Source organism: Cetorhinus maximus, chromosome 8 (assembly GCF_964194155.1).
Source record: "Cetorhinus maximus chromosome 8, sCetMax3.hap1.1, whole genome shotgun sequence".
Classification (NCBI taxonomy): domain Eukaryota; kingdom Metazoa; phylum Chordata; class Chondrichthyes; order Lamniformes; family Cetorhinidae; genus Cetorhinus; species Cetorhinus maximus.
The window spans coordinates 56,223,994-56,248,064 of NC_135886.1; the positions used below are offsets into that span (position 1 = coordinate 56,223,994).

Consider the following 24,071-nt stretch of genomic DNA (forward strand, 5'->3'; position numbering starts at 1 on the left):
GGATAAGTGAACATGCATCCATGCATTCCTGGATGGACACTGGATCACACTTGTTCCTGCATGGATACTAGATTATGCATGTTTCTGAATGGATATCTGAACAAGTGTGTTGCTGGATGATTACTGGATTACACATGTTCCTGGATGGATTCTTTATCACACATGTTCCCACTTGGATACTGGATTACACATGTTCCTGGATGGATAACTGAACATGTGTGTACCTGGTGAATACTGCATCATGCACATTTCTGGATGGATACTGGATCATACATCTTCTTGGTTGGAAACTAGATCATATACATGATCCTGGATGGTTACTGGATCATGCATATTCCTGAATGGATGTAAGATCAGACGTGTTACTAGATGGACGCTGGAACACATGTGTTCCCACTTGGATACTGGATCACACGTGTTCCTGGATGGATACTGAATCTCACGTGTTCCTGATTGGATACTGGGTCATACGTGTTCCTGGATGGATACAGGATCACACCTGTTCCAGGCTGGATACCTGAACCCACGCATTCCTGGATGTACACTGGATCATGGGTGTTCCTGCATGGATACTGGATCATGCATGTTTCTGGATGGATACTGGATCATGCATGTTCCTGGATGGAAACTAGAACATACATGTTCCTGGATGGTTATTGGATCACATGTGTTCCTGGATGGGTACAGGATCACATGTTCCTAGATGCATACCTAATCAAGGTGTGTTTCTGGGCAGAAGCTGGATCGCACGTGTTCCTGATTGGATACTGGGTCACACGTGTTCCTGGATGGATACAGTATCACACTTGTTCCAGGCTGGAAAACTGAACATGTGTGTTCCTGGTGAATACAGGATCATGCACGTTTCTGGATGGATACTGGATTATTCATGTTGCGGATGGAAACTAGATCATACACGTTCCTGGATGGATACTGGATAACACATGTTCTTGGATGGATACTGAATCACACGTGTTCTTGGATGGACACTGGTTCATGCTTGTTCCTGCATGGATACTGGATCAGACATGTTCCTGGATAGATACTGGATCACACGTGTTCCTGGATGGATACTGAATCACACATGTTCCTGGATGAATACTGAATCACATGTGTTCCTGAATGAATACTGGGTCACACGTGTTCCTGGATGGATACAGGATCACATGTGTTCCTTGATGGATACTGGATTACACCTGATCCTGGATGGATACCTGAACATGTGTGTTCCTGGGTGAATACTGGATGACACATGTTCCTGGATGGATTCTGGATCACACATGTTTCCATTTGGATACTGGATCATGTGTTCCTGGATGGATACCCGATCAATGTGTGTTCCTGGATGGATACCGGATCACACATATTCCTGGATGGATAAGTGAACATGTATCCATGCATTCCTGGATGGACACTGGATCACACGTGTTCCTGCATGGATACTAGATTATGCATTTTTCTGAATGGATCACATGTGTTCCCACTTGGATACTTGATCACACGTGTTCCTGGATGGATACTGAATCTCACGTGTTCCTGATTGGATACTGGGTCATGCATGTTCCTGGATGGATACAGGATCACACCTGTTCCAGGCTGGATACCTGAACCCACGCATTCCTGGATGTACACTGGATCATGGGTGTTCCTGCATGGATACTGGATCATGCACGTTTCTGGATGGATACTGGATCATGCATGTTCCTGGATGGAAACTAGATCATACATGTTCCTGGATGGTTATTGGATCACATGTGTTCCTGGATGGGTACAGGATCACACGTGTTCCTGCATGCATACTAGATTATGCATGTTACCGAAAGGATAACTGAATATTCCTGCATGGATACTGGATTATGCATGTTTCTGGATGGATACCTGAAAACATGTGTTCCTGGGTGAATATTGAATCACACGTGGTTACTGGATCATGCATATTCCTGAATGGATATAAGATCAGATGTGTTACTGGATGGACACTGGATCATGTGTTCCCACTTGGATACTGGATCACACGTGTTCCTAGATGGATACTAGATTTCGCGTGTTCTTGGATGGTTACTGGATCACATATGTTCCTGGATGGGTACAGGATCACGTGTTCCTGGATGGATACCTGGTCAAGGCGTGTTCCTAGGTGGAAACTGGACCATACATGTTCCTGGCTCAATACAAGATCACATGTATTCCAGGCTGGATACGTGAATATGTGCATTCCTGGGTGGACACTGGATTACACATGTTCCTGCATGGATACCAGATTATGCATGTTCCCGGATGGATCCTGGGTGAATATTGGATCATTCATGTTCCTGGTTAGATGCTGGATCACGCACGTTCCTGGATGGATTCTGGATCACACATGTTCCTGGATGGATACTGGATCACATGTGTTCCTGGATGGATACTGAATCACACGTGTTCCTGAATGGATACTGGGTCACACGTGTTCCTGGATGGATACCTGATCAAAGTGTGTTCCTGGGTGGAAACAGGATCATACGTGTTCCAGGCTGGATACCTGAAAATGCGCGTTCCTGGATGGTTACTGGATCACGCCTGTTCCTCGATGGATACTGGATTACACCTGTTCCTGGATGGATACCTGAACATGTGTGTTCCTGGGTGAATACTGGATGACACATTTTCCTGGATGGATACAGGATCACACATGTTCCCATTTGGATACTGGATGATATGTTCCTGGATGGATACCGGATCACACATGTTCCTGGATGGATAAGTGAACACATGTGTTCCATAGAACCATAGAACACTACAGCACAGAAAACAGGCTATTCGGCCCTTCTAGTCTGTGCCGAAATATTATTCCGCTAGTCCCATTGACCTGCACCTAGTCCATAACCCTCCAGACCTCTCCCATCCATGTATCTATCTAAGTTATTCTTAAAACTTAAGAGTGAGCCCGCATTTACCATGTCAAATGGTAGCTCGTTCCACACTCTCACCACTATCTGAGTGAAGAAGTTCCCCCTAATGTTCCCCCTAAACCTTTCCCCATTCACCCTAAAGCCATGTCCTCTCGTGTTTATTTCTCCTAATCTAAGTGGAAAGAGCCTACTCGCATTTACTCTGTCTCTACCCCTCACAATTTTGTAAACTTCTATCAAATCTCCCCTCATTCTTCTACGCTCCAAGGAATAAAGTCCTAACCTGGTTAATCTTTCCCTGTAACTCAGCTCCTTAAGACCTGGCAACATCCTAGTAAATCTTCTCCTGGGTGAATACTGGATCATGCATGTACCTGGATGGATACTGGATCATGCCAATTCCTGGAAGGACCCTGGATCATACGTGTTCCAGGACCGATACTGGATTACGCATGTTCCTGGATGGATACCTGAACATGTATGTTCCTGGTGAGTAATGGATCACGCATGTTACGGATGGAAACTGGATCACTCATGTTGCTGGATGCGTACTGAATCACATGTGTTCCTGTACGGTTACTGGATCAAACGTGTTCCTGGATGGATACAGGATCATGTGTGTTCCTGCATGAATACTGGATTATGCATGTTCCTGGATGGATACCTGAACATTTGTGTTACTGGGTGAATACTGGATCACACATGTTCCTGGGTGGATATTGGATCACAAGAGTTCCTGCATGGATACTGGATCTAAGGTGTTCGTGAATGGATACTGGATCACACTTGTTCCTGGATGGATGCTGGATCACACGTGTTCACATTTGGATACGCGATCACCCATGTTCCAGGATGGATACTGGATCACACATGTTCCAGGATGTATCCTAGATCACATGTGTTCCAGGATGGATACAGGATCACACATGTTCCTGGATGGATACCTGATCAAGACGTGTTCCTGAGTGGAAACAGGATCACATGTGTTCCAGGCTGGATACCTGAACATGTGTGTTCCTGGATAGGCACTGGATCACGCCTGTTCCTGGTTGGATACTAGATTACGCCTGTTCCTGAATGGATACCTGAACATGTGTGTTCCTGGGTAAATACTGGATCACGCATGTTCCTGGATGGATTCTGGATCACACATGTTCCCATTTGGATACTGGATCATGTGTTCCTGGATGGATACCCGATCAAGGTGTGTTCCTGGTGGATACTGGATCATACATGTTCCTGGATGGATACCGGATCACACATGTTCCTGGATGGTTACTGGATCATGCGTATTCCTGGATGGAGACAGGATCACGTGTTCCTGGATGGATACCCGATCCAGGCCTGTTCCTAGGTGGAAACTGGATCACACGTGTTCCTGGCTCGATACAGGATCACACGTGTTCCAAGCTGTATACAGGATCACACGTGTTCCAGGCTGGATACCTGAATACGTGCATTCCTGGATGGATATTGGATCACACATGTTCCTGCATGGATACCAGATTATACGTGTTCCCGGATGGATACCTGAACACGTGTGTTCCTGGGTGAATACCGGATCATGCATGTTCCTGGATGGATACTGGATCACACACGTTCCTGGATGGATACTGGATTACACACATTCCTGGATGGATACTGGATCACACATGTTCCTGGACGGTTACTGGATCACGCGTGTTCCTGGATGGATACAGGATCACATGTGTTCCAGGCTGGATACCTGTACACACGCATCCCTGGATGGACACTGGATCATGCGTGCTCCCGCATGGATACTGGATTATGCATGTTACTGGATGGATACCTGAACACGTGCATTCCTGGATGGATATTGGAGCACGCGTATTGCTGAATGGATACTGGATCATATATGTTCATGGATGGGCACTGAATCATGCATGCTCCTAGCTGGATACTGGATCACACCTTGTTCCTGGATGGCTACTGGATCACATAATGCTTCTGATTGGATACTTGATAACACCGTGTTACCGGTTGGCTACTGGATCACACCGTGTTCCCAGTTGGATACCGGATCACACCATGTTCCTGCTTGCATACTGGATCACACCATGTTCCCGCTTCCATACTGGATCACTCCGTTGGCGGAATCTTCCATATCTGCTGGGGACAGGTGTGTTCCACAGCATGAGCAGACAATATGGCAAGATGGCCAAAAATCGGTTTCACAACATTGGGAAACCAGTCTGCTCTGCCCATCAATGGCAGGCCGCATTTCCTGCTGCCGGACGTTGGGAACTTCGTTATAGTACACCTATTTATTATTATAAATCCACACCCCCCCCATGCTGGATTGTCTGCTCACGTCAACGTGATTGCATGCTAGTGTGTTTCACAACAGCATATATGAGGCGTGCACTTGGCAGTCTACACTTTGAGGGGAAATCAGAGGGAAGTGCACAGTAACATTATGCAGCACTCACAAGTGTTGCCTGTTTGATTTCAAGGTTGAGGCGCATTGGGGGCAAGGGCTGCCCTGCGGTTGAAGAGGCTTGGGGGGGGTGGGGGCGGGTGCAAGGGCTGCCCTGCGGTTGAAGGTAGTGCACAAGCACGAGTGGAGGGGAAGGAAGTGGCCATGCATTAGGGAAACCTTGTATAAAGTGACCATTCCTCCACAGCTGAGACAGTTTACTGTATATGGAGTTAGGCCTCTAGCTTATCTGCCCACTCAAGCAATGCAGAGGCTTGAAAGTGCCACCAGTGCTCCAGAGCTTTTCACCCCTCAGGCACAGACTGCAACTAATGAGCATTTTAGTGGACTGCAAAACAGTTGGACGACTGGGCATGTTGTACAATCTCCTTGCAAAAGCTGGCCATGGAGCAGTCACTGGTGGAGGCACTCACAGCCCCTTGCAATATCATCATCTCTGTTTGGACCAGTCTCCCCCATGGTTCAAGCTAACACTGCAGCCTCGCAGTGCGGATTAGGAGAATGCCTGTGCCTGAGCTAAGAGCACAGCATGCAGTCCAATGGGCAAAGCTGCTGCCAATCGGTCAGGTGGGGTGGGGTAGAGGAGGGGTGGGGTTTCAGGCAGCCATGCAGCGCACTAAACTCTGGCCATCCAAGTGGTTGCCAGCACTCTCCGGGATGCATTAAGGGGCCTTCAGACTTAACCAAGAGAGATTCTTAGTAAACCCATGCTAACCCACGAGTCTCTCTCTTTCATCCTGCAGAAGAAGTACATCAGGAGCATGGAGCCTGGTGATCTAGCTGTATGCCTCATGGCTTACAGAGAACGGAGACGACGGAGAACAGAGTGATGGAGGCACTTGGCTTTGCAGAGGGAGGAGCAGCACCCTCAAAAAGAATGGGTGACTGGGCTCCTCCTGCACATGCCGCTGAAGGGCCACGGTGAGCCGTCGCTGGTAAGCGCCTAGCTAGACCCAGTGTCTATAGATGCCGCTTTTCATTCCTGCAGATGACTCAGAACCAGTGTCGCCAAAGACTGCACATGTCCAGGAAACTGGTTGGTCACATCTGCCAGCTGCTGCAGGATTTGGCGCCACAGGGACATGGAAGGCATCCACTGTCCATGGCCGTGAAAGTGACCACATTCCTCAATTTTTACGCCAGTGGCTCCTTTCAGGGCTCCACAGTGACCTCTGTGGGAAATCACAAGCCTCCACCCACAAATGCATCCAGGAGGTCACGGACGCCAGCTTCTCGAGGGCACAAAACTTTGTGCATTTTGCCTGGGACCAGGAAAGCCAGGATGCAAGAGTGATTGGTTTTACCCAGATCTCGGGTTTCCCACAGATGCAGGATGCAATTGACAGCAGTCACGTAGCGCTCATATCTCCATCCCAACAAGTGGTCAACTATGTCAACCGCAAGGGCTTCCATTCGCTGAATGTGCAGCTGGTGTGTGACCACCACAAAGGCGTCCGTCAGGTCTGCACACAGTATCCAGGGAGTGTCCACGACTCCTACATTCTCAGTCGGCCACAGATCCCTGAGGTCTTCCAGGGTCCACAGAAGCTGCAGTTTGGCTCCTCGGGAACAAGGGCTACCTGCAGAGAATGTGGCTGATGACACCCGTGCAGTGGCCTCAGAGTGCAGCAGAGCGAAGGTATAACGAGGCTCATGCTGCAACTCGCAACTTGATGGAGCAAACCATCGGAAGCTGAAAATGGGGTTCCGGTGCCTGAATCGGTCTGGTAGAGCCCTGCAATATAGTCCACAGAGGGTGTCACACATTGTTGTCACCTGCTGCGCCCTTTACAATCTGGTGCTGCAACGGGGAGAGGACCGAGAAGGAGATGGAGGAGCCAGAGGTCTCCTCAGATGAGGAGGATGCTGATGGGGATGAGGGTGAGGAGGTCCTTGAAGGCAACAGTGATGGGGATGAGACCCTCGCACTGGCCAGACAAGGCAGGAGCATTCAGGGGGACTCATAGCTGCTAAATTTGGAGGATGATGACGACATGCAGTGAAGAGATGCCATAGATCCTCACATTGCATCTGTGAATGTTTGACTCCAGTCTGCCTTATGGTAACGCACGTACCCTCTGTGATAAGGCAGTTGTCTTAGAGATGCAACTGAGGTCCTGATAGTCTCTCGATTCCAGGAGGATGATAATGACATGCAGTAAGAACACTCCATACATCTTCACATAGCCTCTGCAACTGTCTGATTCCTGTCTGGCCGAGGGCAGCTTGCTTGCACTCTATGATCAGACGCATACATGAAACTTTAAAAGCATCTGATCCTTTCTTACCCTTCAGTACCTGACCCCTTCAGGAGCACAGCATCACTGTACACAAATGCTGACGAGATGGGGACAAGCCCCATCTTAAAACTGCTGAGAGCATACAGATAGAATGACGGAACTCTGTAACGCCTGCCCACGACATTCTGGCAGCAATGACAAGCACCATCGAGGTGCGGGCATCAGTAATGTGCCTTGGGAGTGTGAGACTGGACCATTACTTTGGTCTGAAAGCTGCACAAGGCACAGGGAAGAGGCCCTGGACTGAGACACCTGCCTTTATCTTGTGCAGAAGGGTTTCACAGCTCCGTGACACAAACACTGCTCATCAGAACAAAGAGCCATAGGCAGGGAGACATTCTTGAGAATTTATTTACAATAGTGAACATTATGTACAAGTGATTAACACCCATGCCCAGGTTGTGCAACTACATCTTCTTAACCTCCCTAACCCTGCTGCTATGCCTTGGCGCTCCCCGGACATCCACAGTGAAGGTGGAGGCAGCCTGCTGACTGCTACGACCTGCCTGTGATGATCTTGATGGGTGTCCACTGAAGGGCCGAGATCTTGAGGGCACTGGCCTGCTTGCCGGGTCCTGCTATGTCATTGGCACCCTCCTCAGCATGTGGAGTTGGAGCTGCTGGGGTCACAGGAAGAGAGAATTCGGATGGGCCCAGGGTGTGCACCTGCCGATCCTCCTCCCTGTGGATGCCCAAGGTCCCCTGGCTGACTACTTGAGGAGAAGGGGGAGCTGCACTGAGATCAAGCTGCCCCGCACCCCTCTTGCGTAAGCACTGTTGGAGGCTAATTATGACATCAGCGATGGAATTCAGACCATGCAGCAGCGCAGGAGCGACATCCTGGACCAGGATCTCTATGATGATCGCCATCCTACCAGTGTTGTCCACAGTGTGTTGGCTATCACCTCAGCCTGAAGGTGGACGGATTCCTTCATCACGCCTTGCAATCTGAGGAGTGCAACAGACATCCCTTCCTGATGCTTCTGAGCTTGCCTTTGCAGCTCCAGCAACTGAAGTATGACCAAGTCCAGAGGCTTGTCATCTGACTCGGACTCAGCAAATCTCTGGCCTCCAGCAGTCCTCCGAGTGCTGTCGTTCGAGTGCTGGAGACTTGGGAAGTCCTGACCACCGCTTGCTGTGAATCAGAGAGTGCGATGTGCTCACCAGATTGTGATCCCAAGGCTGCTCTAGAGCTAGGTATCACTAAGGTGTTTGTCTCTGCACTGGTGGAGGGTGTGGGTGAGCGCTGTGATGAGACTTCAAGGAGGATGGTGCCTTCAGATTCCTCTTCAGAGGTTTCTTCAGGGCTTGACTGGAGGCCCTGGGTCGTGGACTCCGTCGGCTGTTGCCCAGATGTGGCTGCAAAAGCAAGGAGAGATAATTAGTGCATGGCAGTGGCCTGTGAAACAGGACAAATCATGGTTGCCTAATGGATGTTGCACTGCTGGATCCTCACTTGGTTGAGCACAGCTGACCTCACCGTCAGCACAGGACCGGTCCAGATCATCGCCAGCCAATTGGATCGCTTTGTTTTCAAAGTCCATGAGGACCTTGATTTCAGACGTTCCTTCACCAGTCTGTGATCACTGCCTCTTCTGTGCCAGCTTGTCCTGCATGAAGACAGGTGGAGAGAGTTTAAGCAGGACGCCTGCCAGGCTAAATGATAAGTATGCCTGGCATATATGGGTGGTGAGTAGTCCCATGGATGGGATGAGGACAGTGATGGTGTGTGTGAGAGAGTGATAGTGATGTCCCTTGAACAGGCAGTGAGTGAGATCCCTGCAGATGTGTGATGGGTTTGTGAGTGTGAGAGTTGAGAGTGATGAGAAGAGTGACTTACCCTAGTGGAACAGAGGAGGGGGGGGTGGTTGCTGTAGTCTTTGCAGCAGTCCTGGGCTGGAAGCACAGAGTTGTGTGCACAGCTGCACTAAATATGGCACCTGGCGTGAGGAAGCTGCGAGGTGATGGCGTAGCGGGTGAATGAGAGCCCGGCCACCATCAAAACAGCATGTTTCCCGGGAATGCATAATTAACGAGTTGGGATTGGGAAGAAACAGCGTGCGAAGCCGCCATTGCGGTTTGTGGGTAAAACATTGTTTCTCCTGCCTGCTACCGTACTTCGTGCAAATCTGGGAAGCTTCTGTCCCATGTTTCCGGTTGGCTACTGGATCACACAGTGTTCCCATTTCAATGCTGGATCACACCATGTTCCCATTTCAATGCTGGATCACACGGTGTTTCTATTTCAATACTGGACCACACCATATTCCCATTTCAATACTGGATCACACCGTGTTCCCATTTCAATTACTGGATCACACCGTGTTCCCATTTAAATTACCGGATCACACCGTGTTCCTGGTTGGAAATTGAATCACACCATGTTCCTATTTGGATACTGAATCACACCAGCTCCAATTTGGATTCTGGATCACACCACGTTCCTGGTTGGATAGTGGATCACACCTTGTTCCCATTTGGATTCTGGATCACATCATGTTCCCATTTGGATACTGGATCACACCGTGTACCCATTTGGATACTGGATCATGTGTTCCCATTTGGATACTGGATCATGTGTTCCCATTTGGATACTGAATCACACCATATTCCCATTTGGATACTGGATCGCACCGTGCTCCCATTTGGATACTGAATCACACCATGTTCCCATTTGGATACTGGATCACACCGTGTTCCCATTTGGATACTGGATCACACCGTGTCCCAATTTGGATACTGGATTAGACCCACTTCCCATTTGGATACTGGATCACACCTTGTTCCCATTTGGATACTGGATTAGCCCCACTTCCCATTTGGATACTGGATCACATCGTGTTCCCATTCGGATACTGGATCACACCCAGTTCCCATTTTTATTCTGGGTCACCCGTGTTCCTGGTTGGATACTGGGTGTCACCATGTTCCCATTTGGATACTGGATCACACCGTGTTCCCATTTGGATACTGGACCACACCGTGTTCCCATTTGGATACTGGATTAGACCCACTTCCCATTTGGATACTGGATCACACCTTGTTCCCATTTGGATACTGGATTAGACCCACTTCCCATTTGGATACTGGATCACACCATGTTCCCATTCGGATACTGGATCACACCCAGTTCCCATTTTTATTCTGGGTCACCCGTGTTCCTGGTTGGATACTGGGTCACACCATGTTCCCATTTGGATACTGGATCACACCGTGTTCCCATTTGGATACTGGACCACACCGTGTTCCCATTTGGATACTGGATTAGACCCACTTCCCATTTGGATACTGGATCACACCTTGTTCCCATTTGGATACTGGATTAGACCCACTTCCCATTTGGATACTGGATCACACCATGTTCCCATTCGGATACTGGATCACACCCAGTTCCCATTTTGATTCTGGGTCACCCGTGTTCCTGGTTGGATACTGGGTCACACCTTGTTCCTGGTTGCATACTAGATCAGACTGTGTTCCCATTTGGATGCTGGATCATGCCATGTTCCATGTTCTCGGTCTCTTAGTCTAAGTCATTAATACAGATTACAAATAACTAATGCCTCAGTACTGATATCCACTAGTTTCAGCCTGCCAACTTGAAAATGTCCCGTTTATCCCTATTCTTTACTTTCTGTCCATTAACCAATCCTCTATCCAAGCTAATGTCACCCTCAACTCCATGAACTTTTGTGTGGCACCTTATCAAAAGCATTTAGAAATCCAAGCGTACTACATCTACAAGTTCCCATTTGTGTCTACCCCTAAAAGTGCTAACAAATTCGTCAAACACAATTTCCCTTTCATAAAACCACATTGACTTAGAAAACCACAGAATGATTAGAATAAGTGCATTGTCAAGACTTCCTTAATAATAGATTGCAGCACTTTCCTGACAACTCATGTTAGGCTAACTGATCTGTTGTTCTCTGTTTTCGCTTTCCCTACTTTCTTAACTAGTGATTACATTTGCTAACTTTTAATCTACTGGGACCATTCCAGAGTCTAGGGAATTTTAGAAAATCATAACTAGTGCATCCACTATCTCTGCAACTACCTCTTTTAAAACACTGGGAAGTAGGCCATCAGTAGGCCATTCTGGGGATTTGTTGGATTTTAGTCACTGAAGTTTCCCTTAAGTAAACTGAGGTGTGGTTTGGCAAAAGTGTAATGGAAACAGCTACTTGAAGTTAAATCAGTGTCAGAGCAGTGGGAGGCATTTAAAGAGGAGAAAGAGAGGGTTCAGAGCAAATATGTTCCTACAAAGGAAAAGGGTGGCACTCCCAAACCTTGAGCCTTTTGAATGTCGAATAAACAAGGTGGGATAATGCAAAAAAGGGATGCTACCATCGGCCATTATCGACTCCACTACTGACAGCTCAATACTGCAGACAACCTAAAAAGAGTCCATTTTATAGAAAGTGCAGGGGTGAAATTAAAAATAGAATTAGGTAATTAAAGAGAGAGCATGAAAAATATTGACAAGTAAAATCAAGGAAATGCCAAATATGTTTAATAAATACTTAAAAAGCAAGAGGATAACTAAGGGGAGTGTAGGGCTGATTAGGGACCAAAAAGGGAACCTGTGTATGGAGATGGAAGACATGGGCATGATTCTTAATTCTTTGTGCCTGTTTTCACAAAAGAGAGGGGCGATGCAGACATTATAATTAAGAAGGAGGAGTGTGAAATATTGGATTGGATAAACGTTGCCAGTGAGGAAATATTAAAGTCTTTAGGATCTTTGAAAGTGGACAAATCGCCAGACCTGAAATGTAATTCAATTAAATGCTTTGAGCATCATTTTTCAATCCTCTGGCTACAGGCATGGTGCTGGAAACTGTTAATGTTGTACAGTTGTTTAAAAAGGGAGAAAGACTGAGTAGCTACAGGCCAGTTAACCTAATGTCAGTAGTGGGTGAATTTTGGGGAAAAAATTCAAGACACAGTACAAATCATCATTTAGAAACAGATTAATCAAGGACAGTTGGCATTGATTTGCTGTGGGTGATGTTGTATCTGATTTATACTTTTCAGATGATACAAAAATTGACTGTGTGGTTGATATTAAGTAAGAAAGCTAAAGACTGCAGGAAGATAGCAATGGAATGGTCAGGTGGGCAGAAAAGTAGCAAATGGAATTCAACCTGGAGAAGTGTGAAATAGAGGTAATGCAGCTGGGATTGTCACATAAGGCATAGGAATACACAATAAATGGTAGGATACTGAGAAGCGTAGAGGAGCAAAGGGACCTTGGAGTCAATGTCCACAGATCCCTGAAGGTAGCTGAACGGGTAGATGAAGTGATCCTTTATTAGCCGAGGCATAGAATATGAGAGCAAAGAGGTTACACTTGAATGGTATAAAACACTGCTTAGATCACAGCTAGTATGCTGCATATAATTCTGGACACAATGCAGGAAGGTTGCAATTGCATTAGAAAGAGTACAGAGAAGATTTAGAAGGACATGGTCAGGAATGGAGAAATTTAACTATAAGGAAAATTTGGATAAACTGGGTTTTTCTTTGAAACAGAGGTGGCAGAGGGGAGATTTAATTAAGGTGCATAAAATAATGAAGGGCCTAGTTAGAATGGATAGAAGGACTTATTTCTGTTAGGTCATTAATCAGGGGGGAAATATTCCCTCTAAGCTATGCGGAAGTTCCCGTATGGGCTCAGCGCAAGCTGGCCCTTTTAAGTTACTGCGCAGGTGCACCACCTAGAACACCACTGCCTGGAAGTTCCCCTCCGAGCCACTCACCATCCTGACTTGGAAATATATCGCCGTTCCTTCACTGTCACTGGAACTCCCTCCCTAACAGCACTGTGGGTGTACCTACGTCATATGGACTGCAGCGGCTCAAGAAGACAGCTCACCACCACCTTCTCGAGGGCAATAAGGGATTGGCAATAAATGCTGGCCTACCCCGCGATGCCCACATCCCATGAATGGATAGAAAAAAGTGCAGCCAGGAAAAAATATTTAAAGGGTCCACATACTTTGGTTAATAGGCTACGCACTACAAAAAATACTAGAGGGAATGTTGTAGCGGGGATAGATTTAAAGAAGGGGAGTTGAGTAATTTTTTTCACTCATGAGTATGGTAAGGATTTGGAACTCTCTTGCCCTCTGTCATCACATTTTCAAAGCACAAAGACATGCATGGGAAATTCTGGCTGTGGACCAAGAGCTTGAAAGAAGGACTAGGCTGGATAAGTTTTTTTTCGGTTGATATAGACATGATAGACTAAATGGTTACTTTCTGTGCCATAAATTTCTGTGATTCAATGATGGTTGATTGCATCTGTCTTTGACATTTTGTGCCAGTAATATTCAGTCTGGCATCAGAAAATGTCCTTATAAGAGAAGATTTAATATGTCATGTTGTGAAAATTTGGATTAACCCCTCGCACTCATCTCAGACATGGTGTTTGGTAGAAGAATTGAGGGGGAGATGAAGAAAAATCTTTTCACCCAGAGAGTGGTAGTGGCCTGGAACTCACTGCCTGATAGGGTAGTAGAAGCAGAAACCCTCAGCTCATTTAAAAGGTGTCTGGATATGCACCTCAAGTGCTGTAAACTCCAAGGCAACGGAGCAGAGTAGCTGGAAAATGGGATTAGGCTGGGTGGCTCGTTTCTCAGCCAGTGCAGACATGGTGAATGGAGTGGCCTCCTGTGCTATTTTTTTATATTTTCTAAATTTTCTAAATATTTGAAAAAGAGGAATGTGCAGGGATGTGGGAAAAGGCAGAGGAGTGGCAGTACATTAATTGCTCCTTAGAAAAACCAGCACAGACACGATGGGCTGAATGGCCTTCTGTGCTGGAACAATTCTGTGGTTCCATTCTATTCTATGATACTGCCTGCTCGCTAGGCTCATTTTATATTCCAGCTACAACATGCTGGGCAAATGCAGGCTAATTGATGAAAGCCAGCATTAATTTGTTAGGGGCAAATTGTGTTTAACTAACTTGTTGGAGTTTTTTGATGAGATGGCAGAGGGCTGGTGAGGGTGATGCTGTTGATGTGGTGTACATGTGCTTCCAAAGGACATTTGAGTGTTACACAACAGACTTGTGAGCAACGTTAGCTCGGAATGGATGGGACAGTTGCAACACGGATATGTAATTGAATGAGTGACAGAAAACAGAAAGTGGTGGTTAATGGACTTTTTTTGAACTAGAAGAAGGTTTACAGTGGAGTTCCCCAGGGATCGATGTTAGGATCCCTGCACTTCCTGATATTTAGTAATGAACTGGACCTTGGTGTACAGAGCACAATTTCAAAATTTGCAGACGATACAAAATTTGGAAGAATTGTAAGCTGTGAGGAGGAAAGTGTACAACTTTGAAAGGGCATAGACAGGTTGGTGGAATGGGTGGACAAGTGGCAGATGAAATTTAATGTAAAGAAATGTGATGTGATTCATTTTGACGTGAAGAACAGGGAGAGACAATATAAAATAAAGGGTGCAATTCTAAAGGTGGTGCAGGAGCAGAGGGACCTGGGTGTATATGTGCACAAATCATTGAAGATGGCAGGATAGGTTGAGAGAGTGCTTAATAAAGCATAGAACATCCTAGACTTTATTAATAGGGGACTAGTACAAAAGCAGGGGTGTTATGTTAATTTTGTAAAGAACATTGGATTGTTATCTGAAAAGGAAGAATATGCAGTGCTGCAGGGAGAAAGCAGGGGAGTGGCAGTAGGTGAATTGCTCCTTCAGAGAGCCAGCATAGACATGGTGGGCTGAATGGCCTCATTCTGTGCTGTAACCATTCTGTAATCTTGTCAACCTATAGCATGCAACCAGATGATGTGATATATCCAGTCAACTAAAATTCTAAATTAGGTGTCAGTGTGATTCAGTTGGTAGCATCCTAGCCTTTGGTACACTTTGAGTCAGAAGATTGTGGGTTCAGGTCCCTGTCCAGGACTTGAGCATAAAAGTCAAGGCTGACGTCCCAGTGCAGTACTGAGGGAGTACTGTCCTTCAGCTGAGATGTTAAACTGAGTCCTTTCAGGCAGATGTAAAAGATCCATGGTATTAAAGAAAAGTGAAGTTCTCACCAGAGTCTTGGGGGGAGAAGGTGGTGTAATGTTAACGTCGCTGGACTAGTAATCCAGAGGCCCAGGCTAATGCTCTGGGGATATGGGTTCAAATCCCACCATGTCAGCTGGTGAAATTTGAATTCAGTTAATAAATCTGGAATATAAAGCTAGTCTCAGTAATGGTGACTATGATCATTGATTGTTGTAATGTCCCTTTAGGGAAGAAAATCTGCCATCCTTTCCTTACCTGGTCTGGCCTACATGTGACTCCAGACCCACAGCAATGTGGTTGACTCTTAACTTCCCTCAGTTTAAGGGTAATCAGAGATGGGCATCAAACACTGGCCTTGCCAGCGATGCCCATGTTCCATGAAAGAATAAAGTCCTAACCAGTATTTTTCTTTCAATCAACATCACTAATACAGTTCATTATCACATTGCTGTTTGTGGAAGTTTGCTTTACGCAAATTGGGGACCACATTTCCTACATACTAATAGTGGCTGACTTCAGAACATAAGAAATAGGAGCAGGAGTAGTCCATTCCGTCCCTCTAGTCTGCTTCACCATTCAGTAAGATCATGGCTCAGTCTTGAATATATTCAATGACCCAGCCTCCACTGCTCTCTGGGGTAGGGAATTACAAAAATTAATGACCCTCTGAGAGAAGAAATTCCTCTTCATCTCTGCCTTAAATGGGAGGCTTCTTATTTTTAAACTGTATCTGCTAGTTCTAAATACCACAACAAGGATTCTGTCAGTATCTACCCAGTCAAGCACTCTCCCCGCCCCCACCTCCCAGAAACTTAAAGGTGACTACTGGGCCCAGGATTGGAGGCCTAACACCTCAGCTTCAACTCAGCAGAGTAAGCGAGTTCCAGTTGATTTTAAAAAAGTGTATTTTGAATCTCTATTCTAACTCGCTTTCAGATTAAACGTAAATAGGAGAAATATTTTACAGATTGATAAATTAAAGACCAGAAGGAAATTTAAAAACAAATTGAAAAACTAATTAAATAAAATAGAGATGCAAGGCCAGGCGATGTGTTGTAGCTGCATGATGTGGAGCTGGTGGACCCCCATTGTGGTTCCTAGTGACCACATCTGTAGCAAATGTTAGTTGCTCGAGGAACTCCAGCTCAGAGTTGATGAGCTAGAGTCTGAGCTTTGGACACTGCGACACATCAGGGAGGGGGAGAGTTACCTGGACGCTGTGTTTCAGGAGACAGTCACACCCGTTGGATTAACTACCTTAAAATTCGGCCAGTGGTCAGGGACAGGAGGGTGTGACAATGAGTGAGGCAGGTAGAGGGATCCAGGAAGTAGCATAGCAGGAGTCTCAGCCTTTGCCCTTATCCAACAGGTTCAAGATTCTTGCTCCCTGAGCAGGGACTGTAGGGACAAGAGCAGGGACTGTAGGGAGGATGAGCAAACTGACCATAGCACCATGGTACAGGGAGCCATTCAAGTGGGGGGAGAAAAGAGAAATGTAGATGTAATCAGGGATAGTATGGTTAGGGGAATAGATACTGTTCTCTGTAACCAGGATCAAGAGTCCCGAAGGCTGTGTTGCCTACCTGGTGCCAGGGTTAAGGATATCTCATCTGGGCTGCAGAGGAACTTGGAGTGGGAGGGGAAAGATCCAGTTGTCGTGGTCCACGTAGGTACCAATGATATAGGTAGAACGAGGAAAGAGGTTCTGCTGAGGGAATACGAGTAGCTAGGGGCTAAATTAAAAAGCAGAACCAAAAATGTAATAATCTCCGGATTTCTACCTGAGCCACGAGCTAATTGGCACAGGGTCAATAAGATTAAAGAGGTAAATTCGTGGCTCAAAGATTGGTGTGGTACAAATGGGTTTGAATTCATGGGACATTGGCACCAGTACTGGGGAAAGAGGGAGCTATTCTGTTCAGATGGGCTCCACTTGAATCATGCTGGGACCAGTGTCCTGGTGAATCGCATAACTAGGGTTGTAGATAGGGCTTTAAACTAAATAGTTGGGGGGGAGGGTTCAGTTGCATGGAAATATAAAAAATCAAAGTTTAAAGAGAGGGTAAGAGTGCAGGTTAATGACGAGGCTGATTGTTACCAAAAAGTGAAAGGAAGGGACAGAGTGTGTGCATATTGCACCAAAGAATCATATAAGAGTAGGGAAAATTGACAATAGGGCAAACTTAAAGGCTTTGTATCTGAATGCGCGTAGCATTCGGAATAAAACTAATGAGTTAACAGCGCAAACAGAGATAAATAGGTATGATTTGGTGGCGATTACTGGGACGTGGTTACAGGGAGAACAGGTTTGGGAGTTGAATATCCAAGGGTACTCAGTGTTTCGGAAGGATAGGCAGGAAGGAAAAGGAGGTGGTGTAGCTTTGTTAGTAAAGGAAGAGATCAGTGCGATAGTGAGGAATGATATAGGCACTGGAGAACAAGATGTAGAATCAGTCTGGGTAGAAATAAGAAATAGCAAGGGAAAGAAGTCCCTGGTGGGAGTAATCAATAGCTCCTGAAACAGTAGTTCAGCAGTAGGGTACAGTATAAACCAGGAAATACTGGGGGCATGTAAGAAAGGCATGGCAATAACCATGGGTGATTTTAATGTGTTTCAATAAGATCTCTTTTCATTCTTCTCAACTCCATTTGAGTATAGGCCCAACCTGCTTAACCTTTCCTCATAAGACAACTCCTTCATCCCAGGAATTAGCCTAGTGAAAATTCTATGAACTGCTTCCAATGCTAAGATATCCCTCCTTAAACAAGGTGATCACAGTTCTCCAGGTGCAATTTCACCAATGCCATGTACAGTTTTAACAAGACTTCCCTACTTTTATATTCTATCCCCCTTGCAATAAAGACCAACATTCCATTTGCCTTTCTAATTACCTGCTGTACCTGCATGCTAACTTATTGTGATTCATGTGCAAGGACAATCAGATCCTTCTGTATTGCAGCATTCTGCTGTTTCTCCATTTAAATAATATTTTGCTTTTCTAATCTTCCTTCCAAAGTGGATAACCTCACATTTCCTCACATTATACTCCATCTGCCAATTTTTTGCCCAATCACTTGAACTATCTATATCTCGTTGCAGACTCTTTGTATCTTCACAACTTGCTTTCCTACCTATCTTTGTATCCTAATCAAATTTGGCAACAATGCACTTTGTCCCTTCATCCAAGTCATTGATAAATAGTTGAAGCCCCAGCACTGAACCCTGTGGCACTCCACTAATTAAAGTTTGCCAACCTGAAAATGACCCATTTATCCTGATTCTGTTTCCTGTTCCACCCCATCCCCACTAAGGCCATCTGTCACTTGTTCATGTTGTTCTTTCCAGAGTGCTTACCCTTGTCCTGCCATTATCACATTCTGCTCTCTGACCTTAATGCCACCACTAGCACCTCCTTTAGCCAGTATCACTTAACACCCCTTTGTCCTTATGTCCATGACATCTCTGGCAATCTCTCCTTTGCCTCCACCTATCACTGGCCGCCTATCCAGCTTCACCTGCTCCACCCTCCTTAAACAGTATAAATATCATTACATTTTACTTCTCTTCAGCTCTGAAGAATAGTCATAAGGACTCATAGAAACTAGAAGCAGGATTAGGCCATTCAGCCCTTCGAGCCTGCTTCGCCATTTGTTATGATCATGACTGATCATCCAACTCAATAGCCTGCTCCCACTTTCTCCCCATACCCTTTGATCCCTTTCGCCCCAAGAGCTATATCTAACTCCTTCTTGAAAACATATAATGTTTTGGTCTCAACTACTTTCTGTGGTAACGAATTCCACAGGCTCACCACTCTCTGGGTGAAGAATTTTCTCTTCATCTCAGTCCTAAATGGTCTACCCATTATCCTCAGACTGTGACCCCTGGTTCTGGACTCCCCCATCGTGAACATCCTTCCTACATCTACCCTGTCTAGTCCTGTTAGAATTTCATAGGTTTCTATGAGATCCCCCCTCATTCTTCTAAACTCCAGCGAACATAATCCAAATCGACTCAATCTCTCCTCATATGTCAGTCCCGCCATCCCAGGAATCAGTCGGGTATACCTTCGCTGCACTCCCTCTATAGCAAGTATATCCTTCCTCAGATAAGGAGAGCAAAACTGCACACAATATTCCAGGTGTGGTCTCACCAAGGCCCTGTACAATTGCAGCAAGACATCCATGTTCCTGTACTCGAATCCTCTGGCTATGAAGGCCAACATACCATTTGTCTTCTTTACCGCCTGCTGCACCTGCATGCTTACCTTCAGCAACTGGTGTACAAGGACACCCAGGTCTCGTTGCACATTGCACTCGAAATGTTAACTGTGTTATTTTTCTTCACAGATGCTGTTAGACCTGCTGAGTTTTTCCAGCATTTTCTGTTTCTGTTTCCTGTTTGTTAGCCAGTCTTTGATCCATATTAATATATTATCTCCAATACTATGAGTTATTATCTTGTGCAGTATCCTTTTATGTGGCATCTTATCAAATGCCTTTTGGAAATCAGAATACACAACACCTACTGGTTCCCCTTTATCCACTCTGCTTGTGACGTACTCAAAGAACTCTAATAAATTTGTCAAACGCAATGCCCCTTTCACAAAACCTTGTACTTTGCTTAATTGATTTATGATTTTCTAAATGTCCTGCTTCCTTAATATTAGATTCCAGCATTTTCCCAATGACAGATGTTGGACTAATTGGCCTACACTTTCCTGCTTTCTGTCTTCCTCCTTTCTGGAATAGTGACTGTGATTTTCCAAACCGCCGGGACCTTTCCAGAAATCAGGGAATTTTGGAAGATTGCATCCGCTAACTCTGCAGCCACTTCTTTTCAGACCTTAGGATGCAGGCCATCAGGTCCAGGGCACTTGTCAGCCTTTAGTCCCATAAGTTTCCCAGTATTTAGCATCCTCAACTTCCTTAGAGATGGGGGAGATAGTGCATAGTGGTAATGTCATTTGACTTGTAATCCAGAGGCCCAGGCCATAACTCGGGTTCAGATCCCACCCATCATGGTAGCTAGTGGAATTTAGATTCATCTGGAACATAAAACTAACATCGATTGTTGTTAAAAGTCTATCTGGTTTACTAATGTCCTTTAGAGAAGAAAATCTGCCATCCTTACCTGGTCTGGCCTACAATGTGACTGCAGACCCACAGCAATGTGGTTGACTCTTAATTGTCCTCTGAAATGGTTTAGCAATCCACCCAGTTCCAGGGCAATTAGGGATGGGCAGCAAATGCTGGTCTCGCCAGTGATGCCCACATCTCATGAAAGAATAAAGAGTGAGCCACAGACGGTTCATCCTTCTCGTAGAATTTTTCTTTTCAATGGAATATACTTTTGTTGAGAATCATGAAATGTCTTCTTTAAAGTATTCCATTGGCTGTTAAATACTTTGGGATGTTCTTGTAGCAGGCCTTTCTTTTTATTGCAGGTAGCATGTGGAATAAAACAACTAAATTAGAAGCATAAATTTAGCTTAAAGTGTGTAATGTTGTGGCCATCCCTGAGATTTGGCTACAACTGGACATGATTGGGAGATAAATACTGCAGGATGTACATCTTTACAAAGGCAGGGAAATGGAAAGGATGAAATAGCCATATTAATAAGATTGAATTCAATATACGTTTTGAGAGGAAGAAGGGTGAGTCACGAACCAAGGTTTTAAATTTAGGCAAGGCTGATTTTGGAGGGATGAGGCAGGAATTGACCATAATAGACTGGACAGAACTGCTAACTGTTGAAACTACATATGAACTGTGAACATAAGCCATTTCACCTTCGAGCCTGCTTACCATTGAATAAGATCATGGCTGATCTGCCACCTAACTCCATAAACCCTCTATACCCCATATTCCTAAATACCTTTGATTAACAAAAATATATTAATCCCAGATTTAAAATTAACAATTGAGTGAGTGTTAATTGTCATTTGTGAGAGTTTCAAACTTTTTCACTCTTTGTGTGTAGAAGTTTTACCTAATTTTCTTTTTTATTCATTCACGGGGTGTGGGCTTTGCTGGCTGGGCCAGCATTTATTGCCCATCCCTAATTGCCCTTGAGAAGGTGGTACTCCTGAAAGGTCTGGCTCTAATTTTTAAAAAATGCCCTCTAGTCGTAGACTCCCCAACCAGTGGAAATAGTTTCTCTTTGTTCCCCTTGATATATTGAAAACTTCCATCAAAACATCCCTTAACCGTCTAAATTCCAGGTACAAAATCTTAGTTTGTGCAATCCCACCTTGAAATCCTGGCATCATTCTGGTAAACCTACACTGCATTCCCCCAAGGCCAGTAAATCCTTCTTAAGGTGTGGTGCCTATGCTCACAGGATTCCAGGTGTGGTCTAACCAGGGCCTTGTATAGCTGAAGCATGACTTCTACCCCCTTGTATTCTAGTCCTCTAGATATAAAGGCCAGCATTCCATTAGCCTTTTTGATTATTTTCTGTACCTGTTCACGACATGTTTCATGTTTGAGTGGGCAATGTTCAAAAAAATACTTAGTAGAATACGAGATCTGTCCATAACTGAAGGACAAAAGCTCTTCTTGTGTCGTTAAGCAATCTTGGTCAGCAAGAGAAGTGAGAGATGGTATGAACCTAAAAGAAAGAGTTCATACAAAAGCAAAGAACAACAGAGATCCTGTAGACTGGGAGAGATAAAGAACAGCAAAGGGTTAGAGAGAAACACAGAAATAAATGGTAGAAGTCTCAAAAAGCAATAAGAAAATGCTCATGATGGATATCAAGGACAATACTAAAGATGTTTACAAGTATATTAGAAATAGGGTGGTTAAGGATACTGTGGGCCCTTAATGACAGAAGCAGGTGATATTGTAATTGAAAAGCAGGAAATGGCAGATTTTATCAGTCTTCACAATAGATGCTGAGGATGAAATAGCAGAGATATAGGGAAAGCGAAAATATAAATCAAGGACAGGAACTAACGCAAAGCAATGGTATTAAAAGGAGGTCTGGAAATTGTTGATGTGTTAGCCATGATCTTCCAAAGCTGTTAATTCAGGAATTGTCCTCTTTGATTGGAAAATTGCTATTGTCATTCCATTATTTAAGATGGGTCAGAGAAAGGAGGAAACTACAGGCCAATTAGCAATTGTAGGGAAGTTACCAGAATGTGCTGTTAGGAAACAGTGACTGAGCATTTAGATAAATATGAGCTGATGGAGAGAGCCAACATATGTTTGTAAAAGTCATGCTTAAGGAACTGAGGAGATAACTAAGGGAGTTACCAGGAATGTTATTTATATTTACATCCAGAAAGCGTTCAACAAGGATCCACTTAAGACACTACTAACAAAAATGAGAGCACATGGGATTGGTGGCAACCTCTTGGATTGGACAGGGAATTAGTTAGGAAGTAGGAGACAGAATTGGAATGATGGGTATGTTCTCATCTTGCCAGTTTATGACTAGTGATGTCTCCCAGGGATCTGGACCTCAGCTTTTCACTATATTTATAAAGGACTTGGATGAAGGAATGGAGAGCTGTAGAACCAAGTTTGCTTATGACAGTTGATTAGACGGTAGTCAATTTTTTCAGGAGTTAAGGTGTCAGCTTACATTGTCCATGTCTCTGACTGATACAGGAGGGCAGGTAGCACTACAGCTCTGTAGACCATGAGCTTGTTGCCGGGTTTGAGGTCTTTGTCATCAAACACTCTTTTCCTTAGACAGCCAAAGGCTGTGCTGGCACACTGGAGGTGATGGTGAGTTTCATCATCGATATCTGCCCTCACTGAGAGGAGGCTCCCAAGGTATGAGAAATGATCCACATTGTCCAGTGGTTCACTGTGGATCTTGATAGTCAGGAGGCAGTGTTATGCAGCGGGAGCAGGCTTGTAGAGGACCTTTGTCTTCCGGATGTTTAGCCTATGGTCCATTCTTTCATACACCTCAGAGTGCACCAACGATAGTTTGACCTCTGCGTGTGCATATGCAAGCGTCATCAGCATACTGCAGCTCAATGACAGAGATTGGGATGATCTTGGTTCTGGGATGGAGGTGTAGGTTGATAGTTTCCCGCTCGTCCTGTAGAGTAGCTCCACTCGAGCAGGGAACTCCATGGAGATGGAGTGTTGTGACGAGGAAGTGTTATGACACAGCAGTTTTTAAAGGCTGAGTTATTTAAAATCCCAGAGGAAAACTTTAAACAACTGTCATAACCTATATTTTCAATTGGTATGTTTTGAGTTGCAGCTCTAAATTCAGGAATAAGATCACCAGTTCTCGAGGTATTTATAATCAAACTAAATGAAACATTTATTAATTTACAACAAATTAAACACATACACATGGCTTCAAATTACTACCATAACTTTTTTTAAATTTCCAAATTAATCTC

At 45.0% G+C, this 24,071-nt stretch overlaps 1 protein-coding gene across 1 annotated transcript in view; it reads left to right on the plus strand.

Moving 5' to 3' along the window:
• sycp3 (synaptonemal complex protein 3) overlaps positions 1–24,071 on the plus strand; it is a 145,109-nt gene that overhangs the window by 116,455 nt on the left and 4,583 nt on the right. The gene's annotated exons all lie outside the window — the stretch shown is intronic.